At 47.9% G+C, this 23,006-nt stretch overlaps 3 non-coding genes across 3 annotated transcripts; all 3 read right to left on the reverse strand.

The window, feature by feature from the left end:
* Positions 1 to 39: 39 nt before the first annotated feature.
* On the reverse strand, positions 40 to 180 carry LOC138266706 (U4 spliceosomal RNA). The gene has a single exon (XR_011199639.1). It is a non-coding gene; the product is annotated as a U4 spliceosomal RNA (small nuclear RNA).
* A 10,325-nt stretch (positions 181 to 10,505) lies between these two features.
* LOC138266701 (U4 spliceosomal RNA) lies at positions 10,506 to 10,646 on the reverse strand. Its single transcript, XR_011199634.1, has one exon. It is a non-coding gene; the product is annotated as a U4 spliceosomal RNA (small nuclear RNA).
* Positions 10,647 to 20,984: 10,338 nt separating this feature from the next.
* LOC138266716 (U4 spliceosomal RNA) lies at positions 20,985 to 21,125 on the reverse strand. The gene has a single exon (XR_011199648.1). It is a non-coding gene; the product is annotated as a U4 spliceosomal RNA (small nuclear RNA).
* Between the last annotated feature and the right edge of the window lie 1,881 nt (positions 21,126 to 23,006).

A 23,006-nucleotide genomic window follows, 5' to 3' on the forward strand; every position in this document is an offset into this window, starting at 1 on the left:
TACAAAAAAAAAATCTTATTTTTATACATTAATATTCAGTCTCCTTGGAGACTGTCAAAAATTGCCAATATCGACTATATTTCAAATCGTCATGGCGGGGTATTGGGTAAAGTTTTCAATAAGCAATAATCGCGCCTCGGTTAGACCTCATTGGCTACAATACTGCCACTGCGCAAAGCTAACAATAAAAAGGCGAATAAAGGTGCGTCTCGGGGTACCACCTCATGATACAAAGACCAAGGAAACGTTTAGTTGTCCAAGAATTACTACACCTCCACTGGCTTCTAACAGGCAAAATAATACACTTTGTTAGGATTGTTTTATCAGGTTCCGTCCACTCTCTGCCCCAAATATTCCATACCGGCGAGCAGAGAACTCTGGGAAATTTTATGCTAAATAGTTGCACAGGTAGCGCTGCATCCTAGTTACAGGTTTGATGCTCTTCATGTGAAGATGGGGTCCATGCTGCTAGCGATGTGGTGTGGAAATGGAAGAAGCACGAATTCTTAAAGCATGTCTTCAAATGTTTACCAAGGAGGCATGGTAATCATTGAAAGAAATGTAAATGGTAAACTACATTTTTCGATACAGCACTTACTGCAGGTGAGCCGTTTCATTGAGCTACACAGTTGCATTTGCTGCATTTCATTTACACCTTTAAAAAATACAATTTTGGTTTCGTCGTTTCGAAAACATCTTAGAGTGTGCCGGAGAACATCTGTAAAATGAGAAACTCGGGAAATGGTGGACTCATATTAAGGGGAAGAAAGGGGGCAATAAGAAAACATCAATGTTGCCCCCTTATTTATATAAGTAGTAACTTCAAAGACCTATATGTCTCTTCAACAGTCGAAGGAGATATTTTTGCTAAGAATCGCTTCAAGTAGGTCAGAGAGCACACCAGCAGCTAACCAATATTCTGCTCGTGTGTGTAAAGCAGAACCGACACTTTGGAGAATACTGTATGCATTTATGTTTGCTACTTTGCTGTGACTATACCAACAAACTGGAAGCAGCGGTTGAAGTCCGTAAAAAAGTATGGGGACCGTGATATTGTGGGCCTAATTAACATGCCCTTTACACCACTGCTGCATCATTTTTTTATGGGCGCACCAGTGACGTTAGCAGTGCACAGAACTGCTGCAGATTTACAAACTGACACACGGGGCCCAATGCGTCAGTTTGTAAAGCTTTCCGTCACATTATACCTTCCCCAGGTATAATGTATGCAGGGTAGGCCTTACCAGGGAGAAAGCCACATAGTTCTGACGCAGTTAAATTTACATTTCACTTTGTCATTTTGAGACTTCACTGCGTCAAAACTGTACCGCCTGCTCAGAGTAGGCGTAAAATTGATGCTGGGGTTTTTCCAAGGAGAGCCTCCTCACATTGCTAGAGCAGTGTCATTTTACGGATCTTGTCCAACAATGCGTAAGCTCAGCGCCAACAGATGCATCACACTTTCTGATGCATCTGTGAAAACGTGCACCATGGAGCTCTGTATTGTAAATACAGAGGATCTATGACGTTGTTAGGGGATCATAGGGAAACAGAAGAAATCTGACGCATCAATGTCGGCGCATCCGATTCTTGTAAGTGAGGCCCATAGGCAGTCACATATCTTCAGTTTGCTAAACACATGTTCAATATTATTTGCCAAATATAACCAGCTATGATTTGGGATATGCAGGTGGTGATAGCTGTTGATGATGCAGAGTACCAACATACAGAAATTGTCCTCTGGTAGTGGTGGGGAGGGAGGGCCCAACCTCTAAAAAAGTTTTCTTGGGGGGGGGGGGGGGAGTGGCCAAAAAAAGTTTGAAGACCACTTTACTAGGTAGACCAGGTGATTCTCCCAGCTGGAGCTAAAGACACCTATATTATCCAGATATGCTACACTGAAGCTTTCCAACCCCTGTAGAATTTTATAAACCAGCCTCTGAAATGTGGCAGGTGCAATTTTCAACCCAAAGGGCATCACTGTAAAGTGATAATGCCCACTAGGGGTGGAAAATGCTGTTTTGGGTTTAACATCATCTGCCAACTTGATCTGCCAGTAGCCAGCAGTCAAGTCAAAGGTGCTCAGATACTTGTCATCTGCCCTAGATATAGGATGAGCATCAGTGTTTTTTAACTGTTTTGAGACCTCTGTAGTCAACACAAAACCTAATTTCTCTTTTTCCATCTCGGGAGTGAGGTTTTGGGACACGCACTACAGGGCTGGACAAGGGCTATCTGAGGGCTCAATAACCCCTAGGTCTAGCACCTTCTGAACTTCAGATTTGATGCACTCCCTCACATGGTCAGGTTGTCTGTAAATTTTGCTATTCACAGGCAAACTGTCTCTTTTGTCAATGGTGTGTTTACACCGTGTGGTCTGACCAGGTGTCAGGGAGAAGAGTTCTGAGAACTGCCCTAGGATGTTTCTACAGTCCTCCTTTTGGGACTCAGAGAGGCAGACAGAAAGGACTACCCCATCAATTGAGCCATCAGTTGTATTGTGGGAGAAGAGGTCAGGGAGAGGGTCTCTTTCCTCTTCCTGTCGCTCATCAGTAGCCATGAGCAGAGCCATGTCTGACCTATCATAATAGGGGTTATGGGGGCTTCCGGGAGTGCCAATGTCTACCAGGTAGCTGACCCCCCCTTTTCTCTCCACAATGGTGTGGGCACCACTCCACTTTGCCTGGAGTGCCCTGAGAGCCTCAAGCTCCAGGACACACACTTCCTGTCCTGGCTGGTAGACAGTTAGGACAGCCTTCTGGTCATGCCATTGCTTCCCGAGTTCCTGGCTGGCCTGAAGGTTTTTAGTAGCCCTCTTCATGTACTCAGCCATCCTTGATCTGAGGCCAAGCACATAGTCCACTATGTCTTGTTTGGGGGCCTGAGAGGTTGTCCCCAGCGTTACCTAACAAAAGCAAGGGGATCTCTAACAGGGTGCCCAAACAGAACTTGAAATGGGCCGTAGTCCACACCCTTCTGAGGGTCCTCCCTGTTGGGAAAGAGAAGGCATGGTAATAGGACATTCCATCTCCTGCGGAGTTTTTCAGAGAGCCCCATTATCAAACCCTTGAGAGTTTTATTAAATCTCTCTACTAAGCCATTTGTCTGGGGATGGTAAGGGGTGGTGAACTTGTAAGTCACACCACGTTCCTTCCACGTGGCTTTCAGGTATACAGACATGAAGTTTGCACCTCTGTCTGATACCACTTCTTTTGGGAAGCCCGCCCTTGAAAAGATAATGAGGAGGGCTTTGGCCTCTGCAGGAGCTGTAGTGGTCCTAAGAGGAATGGACTCCGGTTACCTGGTGCCATTGTCCACTACCACCAGTGTACATCAGTTCCCAGAGACTGATGGAGGGTTTAAGAGGTCAACAATATCTACCCCAACCCTCTCAAAGGGAACCAAAACCACTGGAAGTGGAAGTGAGGGGGGCCTTTGGGTTGCCACCTGTCTTGACAAGTGACAGAGGAGCGAGAAAACACATTTGTGTCTTCTGACATGTGGGGCCAGTGAAAGTGCGGGAAAAGCCTGTCCCAAGTCTTACTTTGCCCCAAGTGATCTGCCAGGGGAATGTCATGTGCAAGGGTCAACAGAAATTCCCTACATTTCAGAGGGATCACCAATCTTCTGGTGGCACCAACTTTGAGATCCCTGGACTCTGAATAAAGGAGTCTGTATTCCCAGTACACCTTATGGGTGCCACTGACATCCCCTGCCTGTTGTGCTGCAGCTTGCTGCCTCAAGCTCTCCAGTGTTGGATAAACTTGGTGTTCCCTACTGAGCTCATCCCTGGTGGCCCCCCTGCACCCAAGAGTTCAGCTGTGTCAGCTTGAAGCTCCTCTGGTGTAGGTTCCACCCAGGGAGTGGATTCTGAACCCTCAAGAGTTGAATCCTCACTGGCGGCTGGAGTAGGGCATAACTTCTTACAGTTCCTGCCCTTGGATTTAGGAAGCTCTTAGGCCATTGTTCCAGGCTCCAAGGTTCCTTGCTCTTTTTGCTTCTTAGCCTGTGCTCTGGTAAGGGCATAGATATGCCCTGGATGCTCAGCATTGCTGCGTGCACCTCCAATTCCACCTCTGCCAAAGCTGAGGTCTCCAAGTCGTCCCCTAGTAGACATTTTACACTTAGGTCTGAGGAAACCACAACCTTTTTAGGACCTGTTACACCCCCCTCCCCCCAGCTGAAATCAATAACTGCCATGAGGTGGAACAAGGTCTTGTTCTGAATGTCAGTCACTTATTACGTGTGACCAAGTAGGTGTTGCTCAGGAGACACCAGTTTTTCAGTCACCATAGTGAGCCTGGCACCTGTGTCCCTGTAGGCCTCAGCCTCACCACCATTTATGAGGGGATGCTGATTGTACATACCCATATTAAGGGGACAGGCAACAAGGGTGGCGAAGTCAATGCCCCCAGCAGGGACCAAGACAGCCTCAGTGGTCTCTCTAACTAGCCCAGACCCCACTACAGACTCTAAGGTGAGCCCAGATACACTCTTAGATTGACTACTGTTAGTAGTCCCACAGCTACTGCTATTGTGAGGGGAACTAGAAGTACAAGTGGGGGTAGTAGTGGTGGAAGACTTAGTGGTGCCTTTCATAGGGCAGGAGCTCTCCCCTACCCTACGGCCTTTGTTTTTGCAAACATAACACCAAGGCTTTTTGTAGTAGGAAGAGGAAGAGGAGGATTTGTTCCCATCACCAGATGGGTTTTGTGGGCTGATAAAGACTTTTTTTTTATCTTTGTCCCCACGCTTATACTGAGACCTACCTGCTTCCTTCATTTTGTGGTCACCCACTGTGTGAGCCTTCCTACTCACCCTGGTGCTGACCCACTTGTCTGCCTTCTTACCCAGTTCTTGGGGAGAGGTCAGATCATAGTCCACCAGGTACTGATGCAGCTGATCAGACACGCAATTATTCAAAATGTGCTCTCTTAAGATTAGGCTGTATAAGCCCTGATAATCATTGACTTTCCTCCCATGCAATTAGCCTTCCAGGGCCTTCAAGGAACAGGCCACAAAATCAACCCAATTCTGTGAGGACTCTTCCCTGGTCTCTCTCATCTTGATTCCATATTGTTCAGTAGTCAGACCAAAGGCACCTAAAAGTGCAGATTTTAAAACTGTGTGGTTGTCTGCATCTTCTTCTCTGACTGTGAGGAGTCTGTCCATACCCTTGTCAGAGAAGGAGAGCCACAAAATAGCTGCCCACTGCCTCTGAGGGACCCGCTGTACCTTACAGGCCCTCCCCAGACCAGTGAACCACTTGTACATGTCATCACCCATCTTGTAAGATGGGACTACTTTGTTCAGGTTCCTAGAGTCGAAAGAGTCCTCCTTGACCCTGTTGTCCCTGAAACTAGTACGTCTGCCAAGTAGGGGTCCTAACCCCAACCCCTGCATTTCTCTCTCCACTGCCAAGGCCTCCCTATCTAAGGCTAGCTGCTGCTACTGCAGCCTCAGCTTGGCTTCCTCTATTCTCAGTTGCCTGAGTTCCCTGCCTAGGGATTCTTCCCCTGAAGTTGAGCAGTGGGTTCCCTCAGATATCAAGGAGATGTGAGAGTGGGCAGAGGAGGATCTATTCCTATTCTTGGACACCCTCTCAACCAGCCCTCTATGGACAAAGGTGGACCTACTGGTGTGACCCCCCTTTAAACTGCTAACAGTGCTCCTGACAGGACTGTGGGTGTGTCTAGACGTTTCCTGATCCTCCTTGGGTACTTCCTGACCCACCTCAGTGGCTAAATCATCTTTTTCTAGCACTGGACGGTCAGACTCTTCTTCTTCCTCCTCACCTCCTGGCTACCAGCATGTTCCTGGCCATCCTGGAGGAGCCGGCCCAGAAGTAGAATTTATTGGATTTTCTCCCTGTCTTCAGCTTTCTCTCAGCACATATCTCCCTAAGTTCTTGGAAGGTCCGGTTCTCATAGGGAGAATCCATGGGCTGAGAGGTATGCTCTGCTGAAGACATGTCAGCTAGCTAGAGTGGTGTAGAGTCCCTAACTACTCTAGCAATAGGCTCCCAGCAAAGTTTGGAGCAAGGGCTATACCAACCCCTAGCTTACCCAAACTCAGGAGACTAGATCCCTAATACTAGATGTATTGTGTACCTAACAGTACTAGCCTTTCCTGTGGAAAGTACCCAGTGGCAGAGTGGTAAGGCAATTGCAAGTGCTTATCCCGACGCTAGACCACCAATGTAGGAAGCTGGCCTGGTGTGTGGTATATGCCTAAGGTGTTCTCACCCTATACCAGGTCGAGGTATCCCTATTAGTGTAGTGTAGGCAGTGTCCAGGAAGCCAGGCTCTCTATAGGTATCTGTGGATGAGCAGGCCAGGCTTATCTAGGAGACATGCAAAGCTTATGCAATACCACTGTAGTCACACAACACTTACACACATGAAAGAACCACACAGTGTTACAAAAATAAAGGTACTTTATTTGGTAACATCAATACTAAATTACTATATAGGTTATGCTCTGTTAGCAGGTGAGTAAACACAATTATATATACACACTGGTACATAGGAAAAGGCATTGAAATGCAATAGAAAACAGTGAAAGAACAGTATGCAACAGGAACCCTAGGGGGAGAACAAGCCATGTACTAAAAAAGTGGAATGTGAAGGTCGGACCCCCACCCAGGTGAGTAAGACGTGTAGAGGGGAGCTGAACGCACTTGGGACCCCAATAGGTAAATACAAGAGTGACCCCCAGCGACCTGGAGAAGAGAGGTAATTACCTGTTTTTCACCCAAACCCACAGAGAAACTTTGCAGAAGGACAATGCAAGACCCAAGCAAGACTGGAAGAAACTGAAGATGGAGTCTGCCAGAAGAGGACCTGCAAAAAAAGGGGAGCAGTCCAGTTCCAGTTGGAGTGTCCGGTTGGGTCAGGAGCCACTACCCACCCTTCTGGTGATGCTGAACCAGGTTGACGAGGAAGGACAGGAGCCGGCTGTGCAGCACAAGAGCAGAAGAGGAGTTCCAGGAGTGATGCAGTCGGTGTTCCACATCGCGAGGAGAGATGCAGCACATAAGTGGTGAGGGAAAACCACTAACAAGACTTGGCAATGGCAAGAGTTCCTAAAAAAAAAGTTTGTAGAAATGCTGGGGACCAGGAGAGTCAGAGGGGACTCAACCCATGGAGGGGAGTCCCAGGTGACCCCCACGAACTAGAAGAGTCTTGAGACGAAGATGGAGGCCCCACAGGCGACCCGCTGGCAGCAAGAACAGGAGTCGCGGTGAGGCCCACTCAGCACACCTGGCAGAGAGTTCCAAATCACTGGAGTAGCAGGAAGGAGACTGTCCATGTCAGAGACGAGAGCTGGAGGACAGGACTACATGGAGCCTGAAGATTCCTTGGATGAAGAGCCAACAAGCCTTGGTAGCTGCTAGAGTCGTGGTGCACAGGAGTACTGTCATGCAAGGAGGAGCAAAGACTCACCCACTCCAAAGATAGGCATCTGTTAGAGAGGACCAAGGGGACAACTTCAGACCACCACCTGGGTTGCAGGATGCACACAAAGTTGCAGGAGAGAGGATCCACGTGGCTGGTTGTCGAGCCGTTGGTGGCTGCAGATACTGGGGAGTGACTCCTTCACTCCAAGCGAGATTCCTTCTTACTTCTTTTGTGCAGACTGATGACTTACCACCCTCAGAGGGTGCACAGCCAGGGAAATGTTGCAGGAGCTGGGAGGAGCCAGAGAAACAATGTTGCAGAGGCAAAGTCGTCACTGGAGCTGCAGATTGTCGGTTCCTGTGGAGTCCAGTTGCGGTTCCAGTGGCCAGAAGTAAAAGTAAACATTGCAGAGGAGTCTTGTTGGAATCTTGCACGTCGAATCTGAGGACCCGCCCAAGAGGGAGACCCTATATAGCCCTAAAAGGGGGATTGGTCACCTAGCAGGGTGACCACCTATCAGGAGGGGGCTGTGACGTCACCTGCCTGACCTGGCCACTCAGATGCTCCCAGGGGCCTCTCGCCCATCCTGGATTCAAGATGGCAGAACCAAGTGATCCCCTGTAGGAGCTCTGGGGTGGTGATAAACAGGGGAGTGGTCACTCCCCTTTACATTGTCCAGTTTCGCACCATAGCAGGGACTGGTATCCCTGGACTGGTGCCAACCAGTTTCTGCAAGAAGGGCACCAAATGTGCCTTTCAAAGCATACCTGTGGCTTGGGGAGGCTACCCCTCCCAAGCCCTGTAACACCTATTTCCAAAGGGAGAGGGGTTATCTCCCAATCCCACTCCCAAAGGAAATCCTGTGTTCTGCCTTCCTGGGCTTGAGCTGCTCAAGCAGCAGGAGGGCAGAAACCTGTCTGGAGGGTGGCAGCAGCGAGGCTGCCCAGGAAGACCTTGCAAACTGGTAGGAGCAAAACTGGGGGGTCCACAAAGGAGCCCCCACAGTGCATGGGATCATACAACCAATACTGGGAACAGTATTGGGGTATGATTTCAACATGTTTCATACCAAGCATGCCTGGGTTTGGAGTTACCATTATGTAGCCGGACATAGGTAGTGGCCTATGTCCAGTACACAGGTAAAATGGCTTACCCGCACTCACAAAGTCCAGGAAAATTGAGCTGGAGTTTGTGGGGGCACCTCAGCTCATTCAGGGGCACCCTCACACACAGGTACATGCACCCTGCCCTCTGGGCTAGGAGGGCCTGCCATAGGGGTGACTTACAGTAACCTGCTTCAGTGACCTGTAGTAAAAAGAGTGCACGCACCCTTCCACGCAGGCTGCAATGGCAGGCCTGCAGAGAGATTTTGCATGGGCTCCCATGAGTGGCATAATACATGCTGCAGCCCATGTGGGACTCCTGGTGCCGCAGTGCCCTGGGTACGTGGGTACTATATACTAGGAACTTACATGGGGGCACCAGTATACCAATTATGGAGTGAAAAAGACCATGAACAACTGAATTTAGAGAAAGAGAGCACAGTCACTGGGGGTCTTAGTTAGCAGGATCCCAGTGAACACAGTTAAAAACACACTGACATTAGGCAAAAAATGGGGGTAACCATGCCAAAAAGAGGGTGCTTTTCTACAGGTGCAAGAAAAGTGACACTGCACTGGGTGCAGCTCCACTTTTCATAAATCTGGCCCTAAGTTTTATTGCGTGCATGGTACATGCCGCTGTGTACGTTCTGTGCCCTGTGCTCGTTCTGTCTACACATGTGCCGGATCTGGTAGCTGAGTTGGACGAGGCAACCATGCAAGGAATCTTTGTGTGACCTCATTGTCGTAGTATTCAAACAGGGCATACACGCTCAGGGGTAGATTTATGAAAAGTTGTGCTTGCACTAGGTGCAGTGTCATTTTTCCTGCGCACCTTAACGCCCCCCTCACGCCACCATGGTAGTGCCGTATTTAAAATACGGCGCACCATGGCAGTAGTTAGGGTGACTAGCCTCATAATGTTTTACGCTAGTCCGGTGCTTTGCAGGATTAGCATAAACAATAATGACGCTAACCCTGCAAAGCACCCAGAGGCCCATTGTAACCAATGTCAGCCTCTTTTTAACAATGTTAAAAATTGCAGGTAAAAATGGCACAAAGGAATCTCGTAGATTCCTTTGTGCCATTTTTACGCCTCTCCTAGTGCAGGAACGCCCTCCTTGCATCCTTCCATACATAATATGACGCAAGGGTTTACAAAGTGGTGCAATGCATGCATTGAGCCACTTTGTAAATACGGTCCGGGGAAAATGCCACTTTAACGCTGCCTTAGCGTAAAAAAAAAATGACGCTATGGCAGCACTAAAGTGGCGCTAGGGGCTCTCAAATATACCTTATAGCTTTTCATCCCTCTCAGGTGAAAAAATGGTCCCTAGTGCAAGGAAGGAAATGGGCCCTTTTGTTGCTGTTTGAATGATAAAATACGGGAAAAATTAGGGTTAAAGCGGCCCCCTGGGCACCTGCTGTACCAATAGATGGTACGCCTCTGTCCTTGAGCTCGGTAACATCTGTAATTGAGTGCCCTGAAGCGGTTTAGAAATGCACTTTGGGGCAGATTTATGAAAAGTGGAGCTGCCACTTATCTTGAGCCCCTGAACGCCACCCTAACGCCACCATGGTAACGTCGCATTTAAAAAACGGCGCGGCGTTTTTGGCCTCGTTGGGCCACATTTGCGTCTAAAAAAAAGGACGGAAATGTGGAGCAAGGAGGCGCTAGGGGCTCCTAAATATGCCACTTTATATAACGTTAAAAGTCACGCTCGACACCTTCGTCAGCTCTCGTTCTGTTTCAAACACTGCATACAGTCTGAGCGAACTTTCTCCGCATTATCCTGTTGATAACAAACGGCTTCCAACAGAAATACGAAAACTAATCAAGACGAAAGCATCCTGAAAGTGCCTGCCGGATGCAGAAACTCCGACACACTAAAACTAAATCGAAAACAGTGAACTAAAAGAAAATAAACTCTGTGTGGTCTAGCCGACACCAACACGTTCACATAAACTACTAAAAAAAATCTTATTTTTATACATTAATATTCAGTCTCCTTGGAGACTGTCAAAAATTGCCAATATCGACTATATTTCAAATCGTCATGGCGGGGTATTGGGTAAAGTTTTCAATAAGCAATAATCGCGCCTCGGTTAGACCTCATTGGCTACGATACTGCCACTGCGCAATGCTAACAATAAAAAGGCGAATAAAGGTGCGTCTCGGGGTACCACCTCATGATACAAAGACCAAGGAAACGTTTAGTTGTCCAAGAATTACTACACCTCCACTGGCTTCTAACAGGCAAAATAATACACTTTGTTAGGATTGTTTTATCAGGTTGCGTCCACTCTCTGCCCCAAATATTCCATACCGGCGAGCAGAGAACTCTGGGAAATTTTATGCTAAATAGTTGCACAGGTAGCGCTGCATCCTAGTTACAGGTTTGATGCTCTTCATGTGAAGATGGGGTCCATGCTGCTAGCGATGTGGTGTGGAAATGGAAGAAGCACGAATTCTTAAAGCATGTCTTCAAATGTTTACCAAGGAGGCATGGTAATCATTGAAAGAAATGTAAATGGTAAACTACATTTTTCGATACAGCACTTACTGCAGGTGAGCCGTTTCATTGAGCTACACAGTTGCATTTGCTGCATTTCATTTACACCTTTAAAAAATACAATTTTGGTTTCGTCGTTTCGAAAACATCTTAGAGTGTGCCGGAGAACATCTGTAAAATGAGAAACTCGGGAAATGGTGGACTCATATTAAGGGGAAGAAAGGGGGCAATAAGAAAACATCAATGTTGCCCCCTTATTTATATAAGTAGTAACTTCAAAGACCTATATGTCTCTTCAACAGTCGAAGGAGATATTTTTGCTAAGAATCGCTTCAAGTAGGTCAGAGAGCACACCAGCAGCTAACCAATTTTCTGCTCGTGTGTGTAAAGCAGAACCGACACTTTGGAGAATACTGTATGCATTTATGTTTGCTACTTTGCTGTGACTATACCAACAAACTGGAAGCAGCGGTTGAAGTCCGTAAAAAAGTATGGGGACCGTGATATTGTGGGCCTAATTAACATGCCCTTTACACCACTGCTGCATCATTTTTTTATGGGCGCACCAGTGACGTTAGCAGTGCACAGAACTGCTGCAGATTTACAAACTGACACACGGGGCCCAATGCGTCAGTTTGTAAAGCTTTCCGTCACATTATACCTTCCCCAGGTATAATGTATGCAGGGTAGGCCTTACCAGAGAGAAAGCCACATAGTTCTGACGCAGTTAAATTTACATTTCACTTTGTCATTTTGAGACTTCACTGCGTCAAAACTGTACCGCCTGCTCAGAGTAGGCGTAAAATTGATGCTGGGGTTTTTCCAAGGAGAGCCTCCTCACATTGCTAGAGCAGTGTCATTTTACGGATCTTGTCCAACAATGCGTAAGCTCAGCGCCAACAGATGCATCACACTTTCTGATGCATCTGTGAAAACGTGCACCATGGAGCTCTGTATTGTAAATACAGAGGATCTATGACGTTGTTAGGGGATCATAGGGAAACAGAAGAAATCTGACGCATCAATGTCGGCGCATCCGATTCTTGTAAGTGAGGCCCATAGGCAGTCACAAATCTTCAGTTTGCTAAACACATGTTCAATATTATTTGCCAAATATAACCAGCTATGGTTTGGGATATGCAGGTGGTGATAGCTGTTGATGATGCAGAGTACCAACATACAGAAATTGTCCTCTGGTAGTGGTGGGGAGGGAGGGCCCAACCTCTAAAAAAGTTTTCTGGGGGGGGGGGAGTGGCCAAAAAAAGTTTGAAGACCACTGTCCTAGGTAGACCAGGTGATTCTCCCAGCTGGAGCTAAAGACACCTATATTATCCAGATATGCTACACTGAAGCTTTCCAACCCCTGTAGAACTTTATAAACCAGCCTCTGAAATGTGGCAGGTGCAATTTTCAACCCAAAGGGCATCACTGTAAAGTGATAATGCCCACTAGGGGTGGAAAATGCTGTTTTGGGTTTAACATCATCTGCCAACTTGATCTGCCAGTAGCCAGCAGTCAAGTCAAAGGTGCTCAGATACTTGTCATCCGCCCTAGATATAGGATGAGCATCAGTGTTTTTTAACTGTTTTGAGACCTCTGTAGTCAACACAAAACCTAATTTCTCTTTTTCCATCTCGGGAGTGAGGTTTTGGGACACGCACTACAGGGCTGGACAAGGGCTATCTGAGGGCTCAATAACCCCTAGGTCTAGCACCTTCTGAACTTCAGATTTGATGCACTCCCTCACATGGTCAGGTTGTCTGTAAATTTTGCTATTCACAGGCAAACTGTCTCTTTTGTCAATGGTGTGTTTACACCGTGTGGTCTGACCAGGTGTCAGGGAGAAGAGTTCTGAGAACTGCCCTAGGATGTTTCTACAGTCCTCCTTTTGGGACTCAGAGAGGCAGACAGAAAGGACTACCCCATCAATTGAGCCATCAGTTGTATTGTGGGAGAAGAGGTCAGGGAGAGGGTCTCTTTCCTCTTCCTGTCGCTCATCAGTAGCCATGAGCAGAGCCATGTCTGACCTATCATAATAGGGGTTATGGGGGCTTCCGGGAGTGCCAATGTCTACCAGGTAGCTGACCCCCCCTTTTCTCTCCACAATGGTGTGGGCACCACTCCACTTTGCCTGGAGTGCCCTGAGAGCCACAAGCTCCAGGACACACACTTCCTGTCCTGGCTGGTAGACAGTTAGGACAGCCTTCTGGTCATGCCATTGCTTCCCGAGTTCCTGGCTGGCCTGAAGGTTTTTAGTAGCCCTCTTCATGTACTCAGCCATCCTTGATCTGAGGCCAAGCACATAGTCCACTATGTCTTGTTTGGGGGCCTGAGAGGTTGTCCCCAGCGTTACCTAACAAAAGCAAGGGGATCTCTAACAGGGTGCCCAAACAGAACTTGAAATGGGCCGTAGTCCACACCCTTCTGAGGGTCCTCCCTGTTGGGAAAGAGAAGGCATGGTAATAGGACATTCCATCTCCTGCTGAGTTTTTCAGAGAGCCCCATTATCAAACCCTTGAGAGTTTTATTAAATCTCTCTACTAAGCCATTTGTCTGGGGATGGTAAGGGGTGGTGAACTTGTAAGTCACACCACGTTCCTTCCACGTGGCTTTCAGGTATACAGACATGAAGTTTGCACCTCTGTCTGATACCACTTCTTTTGGGAAGCCCGCCCTTGAAAAGATAATGAGGAGGGCTTTGGCCTCTGCAGGAGCTGTAGTGGTCCTAAGAGGAATGGACTCCGGTTACCTGGTGCCATTGTCCACTACCACCAGTATACATCAGTTCCCAGAGACTGATGGAGGGTTTAAGAGGTCAACAATATCTACCCCAACCCTCTCAAAGGGAACCAAAACCACTGGAAGTGGAAGTGAGGGGGGCCTTTGGGTTGCCACCTGTCTTGACAAGTGACAGAGGAGCGAGAAAACACATTTGTGTCTTCTGACATGTGGGGCCAGTGAAAGTGCGGGAAAAGCCTGTCCTAAGTCTTACTTTGCCCCAAGTGATCTGCCAGGGGAATGTCATGTGCAAGGGTCAACAGAAATTCCCTACATTTCAGAGGGATCACCAATCTTCTGGTGGCACCAACTTTGAGATCCCTGGACTCTGAATAAAGGAGTCTGTATTCCCAGTACACCTTATGGGTGCCACTGACATCCCCTGCCTGTTGTGCTGCAGCTTGCTGCCTCAAGCTCTCCAGTGTTGGATAAACTTGGTGTTCCCTACTGAGCTCATCCCTGGTGGCCCCCCTGCACCCAAGAGTTCAGCTGTGTCAGCTTGAAGCTCCTCTGGTGTAGGTTCCACCCAGGGAGTGGATTCTGAACCCTCAAGAGTTGAATCCTCACTGGCGGCTGGAGTAGGGCATAACTTCTTACAGTTCCTGCCCTTGGATTTAGGAAGCTCTTAGGCCATTGTTCCAGGCTCCAAGGTTCCTTGCTCTTTTTGCTTCTTAGCCTGTGCTCTGGTAAGGGCATAGATATGCCCTGGATGCTCAGCATTGCTGCGTGCACCTCCAATTCCACCTCTGCCAAAGCTGAGGTCTCCAAGTCGTCCCCTAGTAGACATTTTACACTTAGGTCTGAGGAAACCACAACCTTTTTAGGACCTGTTACACCCCCCTCGCCCCACCCACCCACCCACCCAGCTGAAATCAATAACTGCCATGAGGTGGAACAAGGTCTTGTTCTGAATGTCAGTCACTTATTACGTGTGACCAAGTAGGTGTTGCTCAGGAGACACCAGTTTTTCAGTCACCATAGTGAGCCTGGCACCTGTGTCCCTGTAGGCCTCAGCCTCACCACCATTTATGAGGGGATGCTGATTGTACATACCCATATTAAGGGGACAGGCAACAAGGGTGGCAAAGTCAATGCCCCCAGCAGGGACCAAGACAGCCTCAGTGGTCTCTCTAACTAGCCCAGACCCCACTACAGACTCTAAGGTGAGCCCAGATACACTCTTAGATTGACTACTGTTAGTAGTCCCACCGCTACTGCTATTGTGAGGGGAACTAGAAGTACAAGTGGGGGTAGTAGTGGTGGAAGACTTAGTGGTGCCTTTCGTAGGGCAGGAGCTCTCCCCTACCCTACGGCCTTTGTTTTTGCAAACATAACACCAAGGCTTTTTGTAGTAGGAAGAGGAAGAGGAGGATTTGTTCCCATCACCAGATGGGTTTTGTGGTCTGATAAAGACTTTTTTTTTATCTTTGTCCCCACGCTTATACTGAGACCTACCTGCTTCCTTCATTTTGTGGTCACCCACTGTGTGAGCCTTCCTACTCACCCTGGTGCTGACCCACTTGTCTGCCTTCTTACCCAGTTCTTGGGGAGAGGTCAGATCATAGTCCACCAGGTACTGATGCAGCTGATCAGACACGCAATTATTCAAAATGTGCTCTCTTAAGATTAGGCTGTATAAGCCCTGATAATCATTGACTTTGCTCCCATGCAATTAGCCTTCCAGGGCCTTCAAGGAACAGGCCACAAAATCAACCCAATTATGTGAGGACTCTTCCCTGGTCTCTCTCATCTTGATTCCATATTGTTCAGTAGTCAGACCAAAGGCACCTAAAAGTGCAGATTTTAAAACTGTGTGGTTGTCTGCATCTTCTTCTCTGACTGTGAGGAGTCTGTCCATACCCTTGTCAGAGAAGGAGAGCCACAAAATAGCTGCCCACTGCCTCTGAGGGACCCGCTGTACCTTACAGGCCCTCCCCAGACCAGTGAACCACTTGTACATGTCATCACCCATCTTGTAAGGTGGGACTACTTTGTTCAGGTTCCTAGAGTCGAAAGAGTCCTCCTTGACCCTGTTGTCCCTGAAACTAGTACGTCTGCCATGTAGGGGTCCTAACCCCAACCCCTGCATTTCTCTCTCCACTGCCAAGGCCTCCCTATCTAAGGCTAGCTGTTGCTACTGCAGCCTCAGCTTGGCTTCCTCTATTCTCAGTTGCCTGAGTTCCCTGCCTAGGGATTCTTCCCCTGAAGTTGAGCAGTGGGTTCCCTCAGATATCAAGGAGATGTGAGAGTGGGCAGAGGAGGATCTATTCCTATTCTTGGACACCCTCTCAACCAGCCCTCTATGGACAAAGGTGGACCTACTGGTGTGACCCCCCTTTAAACTGCTAACAGTGCTCCTGACAGGACTGTGGGTGTGTCTAGACGTTTCCTGATCCTCCTTGGGTACTTCCTGACCCACCTCAGTGGCTAAATCATCTTTTTCTAGCACTGGACGGTCAGACTCTTCTTCTTCCTCCTCACCTCCTGGCTACCAGCATGTTCCTGGCCAATCTGGAGGAGCCGGCCCAGAAGTAGAATTTATTGGATTTTCTCCCTGTCTTCAGCTTTCTCTCAGCACATATCTCCCTAAGTTCTTGGAAGGTCCGGTTCTCATAGGGAGAATCCATGGGCTGAGAGGTATGCTCTGCTGAAGACATGTCAGCTAGCTAGAGTGGTGTAGAGTCCCTAACTACTCTAGCACTAGGCTCCCAGCAAAGTTTGGAGCAAGGGCTATACCAACCCCTAGCTTACCCAAACTCAGGAGACTAGATCCCTAATACTAGATGTATTGTGTACCTAACAGTACTAGCCTTTCCTGTGGAAAGTACCCAGTGGCAGAGTGGTAAGGCAATTGCAAGTGCTTATCCCGACGCTAGACCACCAATGTAGGAAGCTGGCCTGGTGTGTGGTATATGCCTAAGGTGTTCTCACCCTATACCAGGTCGAGGTATCCCTATTAGTGTAGTGTAGGCAGTGTCCAGGAAGCCAGGCTCTCTATAGGTATCTGTGGATGAGCAGGCCAGGCTTATCTAGGAGACATGCAAAGCTTATGCAATACCACTGTAGTCACACAACACTTACACACATGAAAGAACCACACAGTGTTACAAAAATAAAGGTACTTTATTTGGTAACATCAATACTAAATTACTATATAGGGGTTATGCTCTGTTAGCAGGTGAGTAAACACAATTATATATACACACTGGTACATAGGAAAAGGCATTGAAATGCAATAGAAAACAGTGAAAGAACAGTATGCAACAGGAACCCTAGGGGGAGAACAAGCCATGTACTAAAAAAGTGGAATGTGAAGGTCGGACCCCCACCCAGGTGAGTAAGACCTGTAGAGGGGAGCTGAACGCACTTGGGACCCCAATAGGTAAATACAAGAGTGACCCCCAGCGACCTGGAGAAGAGAGGTAATTACCTGTTTTTCACCCAAACCCACAGAGAAACTTTGCAGAAGGACAATGCAAGACCCAAGCAAGACTGGAAGAAACTGAAGATGGAGTCTGCCAGAAGAGGACCTGCAAAAAAAGGGGAGCAGTCCAGTTCCAGTTGGAGTGTCCGGTTGGGTCAGGAGCCACTACCCACCCTTCTGGTGATGCTGAACCAGGTTGACGAGGAAGGACAGGAGCCGGCTGTGCAGCACAAGAGCAGAAGAGGAGTTCCAGGAGTGATGCAGTCGGTGTTCCACATCGCGAGGAGAGATGCAGCACATAAGTGGTGAGGGAAAACCACTAACAAGACTTGGCAATGGCAAGAGTTCCTAAATAAAAAGTTTGTAGAAATGCTGGGGACCAGGAGAGTCAGAGGGGACTCAACCCATGGAGGGGAGTCCCAGGTGACCCCCACGAACTAGAAGAGTCTTGAGACGAAGATGGAGGCCCCACAGGCGACCCGCTGGCAGCAAGAACAGGAGTCGCGGTGAGGCCCACTCAGCACACCTGGCAGAGAGTTCCAAATCACTGGAGTAGCAGGAAGGAGACTGTCCATGTCAGAGACGAGAGCTGGAGGACAGGACTACATGGAGCCTGAAGATTTCTTGGATGAAGAGCCAACAAGCCTTGGTAGCTGCTAGACTCGTGGTGCACAGGAGTACTGTCATGCAAGGAGGGGCAAAGACTCACCCACTCCAAAGATAGGCATCTGTTAGAGAGGACCAAGGGGACAACTTCAGACCACCACCTGGGTTGCAGGATGCACACAGAGTTGCAGGAGAGAGGATCCACGTGTCTGGTTGTCGAGCCGTTGGTGGCTGCAGATACTGGGGAGTGACTCCTTCACTCCAAGTGAGATTCCTTCTTACTTCTTTTGTGCAGACTGATGACTTACCACCCTCAGAGGGTGCACAGCCAGGGAAATGTTGCAGGAGCTGGGAGGAGCCAGAGAAACAATGTTGCAGAGGCAAAGTCGTCACTGGAGCTGCAGATTGTCGGTTCCTGTGGAGTCCAGTTGCGGTTCCAGTGGCCAGAAGTAAAAGTAAACATTGCAGAGGAGTCCTGTTGGAATCTTGCACGTCGAATCTGAGGACCCGCCCAAGAGGGAGACCCTATATAGCCCTAAAAGGGGGATTGGTCACCTAGCAGGGTGACCACCTATCAGGAGGGGGCTGTGACGTCACCTGCCTGACCTGGCCACTCAGATGCTCCCAGGGGCCTCTCGCCCATCCTGGATTCAAGATGGCAGAACCAAGTGATCCCCTGTAGGAGCTCTGGGGTGGTGATAAACAGGGGAGTGGTCACTCCCCTTTACATTGTCCAGTTTCGCACCATAGCAGGGACCGGTATCCCTGGACTGGTGCCAACCAGTTTCTGCAAGAAGGGCACCAAATGTGCCTTTCAAAGCATACCTGTGGCTTGGGGAGGCTACCCCTCCCAAGCCCTGTAACACCTATTTCCAAAGGGAGAGGGGTTATCTCCCAATCCCACTCCCAAAGGAAATCCTGTGTTCTGCCTTCCTGGGCTTGAGCTGCTCAAGCAGCAGGAGGGCAGAAACCTGTCTGGAGGGTGGCAGCAGCGAGGCTGCCCAGGAAGACCTTGCAAACTGGTAGGAGCAAAACTGGGGGGTCCACGAAGGAGCCCCCACAGTGCATGGGATCATACAACCAATACTGGGAACAGTATTGGGGTATGATTTCAACATGTTTGATACCAAGCATGCCTGGGTTTGGAGTTACCATTATGTAGCCGGACATAGGTAGTGGCCTATGTCCAGTACACAGGTAAAATGGCTTACCCGCACTCACAAAGTCCAGGAAAATGGAGCTGGAGTTTGTGGGGGCACCTCAGCTCATTCAGGGGCACCCTCACACACAGGTACATGCACCCTGCCCTCTGGGCTAGGAGGGCCTGCCATAGGGGTGACTTACAGTAACCTGCTTCAGTGACCTGTAGTAAAAAGAGTGCACGCACCCTTCCACGCAGGCTGCAATGGCAGGCCTGCAGAGAGATTTTGCATGGGCTCCCATGAGTGGCATAATACATGCTGCAGCCCATGTGGGACTCCTGGTGCCGCAGTGCCCTGGGTACGTGGGTACTATATACTAGGAACTTACATGGGGGCACCAGTATACCAATTATGGAGTGAAAAAGACCATGAACAACTGAATTTAGAGAAAGAGAGCACAGTCACTGGGGGTCTTAGTTAGCAGGATCCCAGTGAACACAGTTAAAAACACACTGACATTAGGCAAAAAATGGGGGTAACCATGCCAAAAAGAGGGTGCTTTTCTACAGGTGCAAGAAAAGTGACACTGCACTGGGTGCAGCTCCACTTTTCATAAATCTGGCCCTAAGTTTTATTGCGTGCATGGTACATGCCGCTGTGTACGTTCTGTGCCCTGTGCTCGTGCAGTCTACACATGTGCCGGATCTGGTAGCTGAGTTGGACGAGGCAACCATGCAAGGAATCTTTGTGTGACCTCATTGTCGTAGTATTCAAACAGGGCATACACGCTCAGGGGTAGATTTATGAAAAGTTGTGCTTGCACTAGGTGCAGTGTCATTTTTCCTGCGCACCTTAACGCCCCCCTCACGCCACCATGGTAGTGCCGTATTTAAAATACGGCGCACCATGGCAGTAGTTAGGGTGACTAGCCTCATAATTTTTTAAGCTAGTCCGGTGCTTTGCAGGATTAGCATAAACAATAATGACGCTAACCCTGCAAAGCACCCAGAGGCCCATTGTAACCAATGTCAGCCTCTTTTTAACAATGTTAAAAATTGCAGGTAAAAATGGCACAAAGGAATCTCGTAGATTCCTTTGTGCCATTTTTATGCCTCTCCTAGTGCAGGAACGCCCTCCTTGCATCCTTCCATACATAATATGACGCAAGGGTTTACAAAGTGGTGCAATGCATGCATTGAGCCACTTTGTAAATACGGTCCGGGGAAAATGCCACTTTAACGCTGCCTTAGCGTAAAAAAAAAATGACGCTATGGCAGCACTAAAGTGGCGCTAGGGGCTCTCAAATATACCTTATAGCTTTTCATCCCTCTCAGGTGAAAAAATGGTCCCTAGTGCAAGGAAGGAAATGGGCCCTTTTGTTGCTGTTTGAATGATAAAATACGGGAAAAATTAGGGTTAAAGCGGCCCCCTGGGCACCTGCTGTACCAATAGATGGTACGCCTCTGTACTTGAGCTCGGTAACATCTGTAATTGAGTGCCCTGAAGCGCTTTAGAAATGCACTTTGGGGCAGATTTATGAAAAGTGGAGCTGCCACTTTTCTTGAGCCCCTGAACGCCACCCTAACGCCACCATGGTAACGTCGCATTTAAAAAACGGCGCGGCGTTTTTGGCCTCGTTGGGCCACATTTGCGTCTAAAAAAAAGGACGCAAATGTGGAGCAAGGAGGCGCTAGGGGCTCCTAAATATACCACTTTATATAACGTTAAAAGTCACGCTCGACACCTTCGTCAGCTCTCGTTCTGTTTCAAACACTGCATACAGTCTGAGCGAACTTTCTCCGCATTATCCTGTTGATAACAAACGGCTTCCAACAGAAATACGAAAACTAATCAAGACGAAAGCATCCTGAAAGTGCCTGCCGGATGCAGAAACTCCGACACACTAAAACTAAATCGAAAACAGTGAACTAAAAGAAAATAAACTCTGTGTGGTCTAGCCGACACCAACACGTTCACATAAACTACTAAAAAAAATCTTATTTTTATACATTAATATTCAGTCTACTTGGAGACTGTCAAAAATTGCCAATATCGACTATATTTCAAATCGTCATGGCGGGGTATTGGGTAAAGTTTTCAATAAGCAATAATCGCGCCTCGGTTAGACCTCATTGGCTACGATACTGCCACTGCGCAAAGCTAACAATAAAAAGGCGAATAAAGGTGCGTCTCGGGGTACCACCTCATGATACAAAGACCAAGGAAACGTTTAGTTGTCCAAGAATTACTACACCTCCACTGGCTTCTAACAGGCAAAATAATACACTTTGTTAGGATTGTTTTATCAGGTTCCGTCCACTCTCTGCCCCAAATATTCCATACCGGCGAGCAGAGAACTCTGGGAAATTTTATGCTAAATAGTTGCACAGGTAGCGCTGCATCCTAGTTACAGGTTTGATGCTCTTCATGTGAAGATGGGGTCCATGCTGCTAGCGATGTGGTGTGGAAATGGAAGAAGCACGAATTCTTAAAGCATGTCTTCAAATGTTTACCAAGGAGGCATGGTAATCATTGAAAGAAATGTAAATGGTAAACTACATTTTTCGATACAGCACTTACTGCAGGTGAGCCGTTTCATTGAGCTACACAGTTGCATTTGCTGCATTTCATTTACACCTTTAAAAAATACAATTTTGGTTTCGTCGTTTCGAAAACATCTTAGAGTGTGCCGGAGAACATCTGTAAAATGAGAAACTCGGGAAATGGTGGACTCATATTAAGGGGAAGAAAGGGGGCAATAAGAAAACATCAATGTTGCCCCCTTATTTATATAAGTAGTAACTTCAAAGACCTATATGTCTCTTCAACAGTCGAAGGAGATATTTTTGCTAAGAATCGCTTCAAGTAGGTCAGAGAGCACACCAGCAGCTAACCAATTTTCTGCTCGTGTGTGTAAAGCAGAACCGACACTTTGGAGAATACTGTATGCATTTATGTTTGCTACTTTGCTGTGACTATACCAACAAACTGGAAGCAGCGGTTGAAGTCCGTAAAAAAGTATGGGGACCGTGATATTGTGGGCCTAATTAACATGCCCTTTACACCACTGCTGCATCATTTTTTTATGGGCGCACCAGTGACGTTAGCAGTGCACAGAACTGCTGCAGATTTACAAACTGACACACGGGGCCCAATGCGTCAGTTTGTAAAGCTTTCCGTCACATTATACCTTCCCCAGGTATAATGTATGCAGGGTAGGCCTTACCAGGGAGAAAGCCACATAGTTCTGACGCAGTTAAATTTACATTTCACTTTGTCATTTTGAGACTTCACTGCGTCAAAACTGTACCGCCTGCTCAGAGTAGGCGTAAAATTGATGCTGGGGTTTTTCCAAGGAGAGCCTCCTCACATTGCTAGAGCAGTGTCATTTTACGGATCTTGTCCAACAATGCGTAAGCTCAGCGCCAACAGATGCATCACACTTTCTGATGCATCTGTGAAAACGTGCACCATGGAGCTCTGTATTGTAAATACAGAGGATCTATGACGTTGTTAGGGGATCATAGGGAAACAGAAGAAATCTGACGCATCAATGTCGGCGCATCCGATTCTTGTAAGTGAGGCCCATAGGCAGTCACAAATCTTCAGTTTGCTAAACACATGTTCAATATTATTTGCCAAATATAACCAGCTATGATTTGGGATATGCAGGTGGTGATAGCTGTTGATGATGCAGAGTACCAACATACAGAAATTGTCCTCTGGTAGTGGTGGGGAGGGAGGGCCCAACCTCTAAAAAAGTTTTCTGGGGGGGGGGGGGGGAGTGGCCAAAAAAAGTTTGAAGACCACTGTCCTAGGTAGACCAGGTGATTCTCCCAGCTGGAGCTAAAGACACCTATATTATCCAGATATGCTACACTGAAGCTTTCCAACCCCTGTAGAACTTTATAAACCAGCCTCTGAAATGTGGCAGGTGCAATTTTCACCCAAAGGGCATCACTGTAAAGTGATAATACCCACTAGGGGTGGAAAATGCTGTTTTGGGTTTAACATCATCTGCCAACTTGATCTGCCAGTAGCCA

The sequence above is a fragment of the Pleurodeles waltl genome, chromosome 11 (genome assembly GCF_031143425.1).
Source record: "Pleurodeles waltl isolate 20211129_DDA chromosome 11, aPleWal1.hap1.20221129, whole genome shotgun sequence".
NCBI classification, from domain to species: Eukaryota; Metazoa; Chordata; class Amphibia; order Caudata; family Salamandridae; genus Pleurodeles; species Pleurodeles waltl.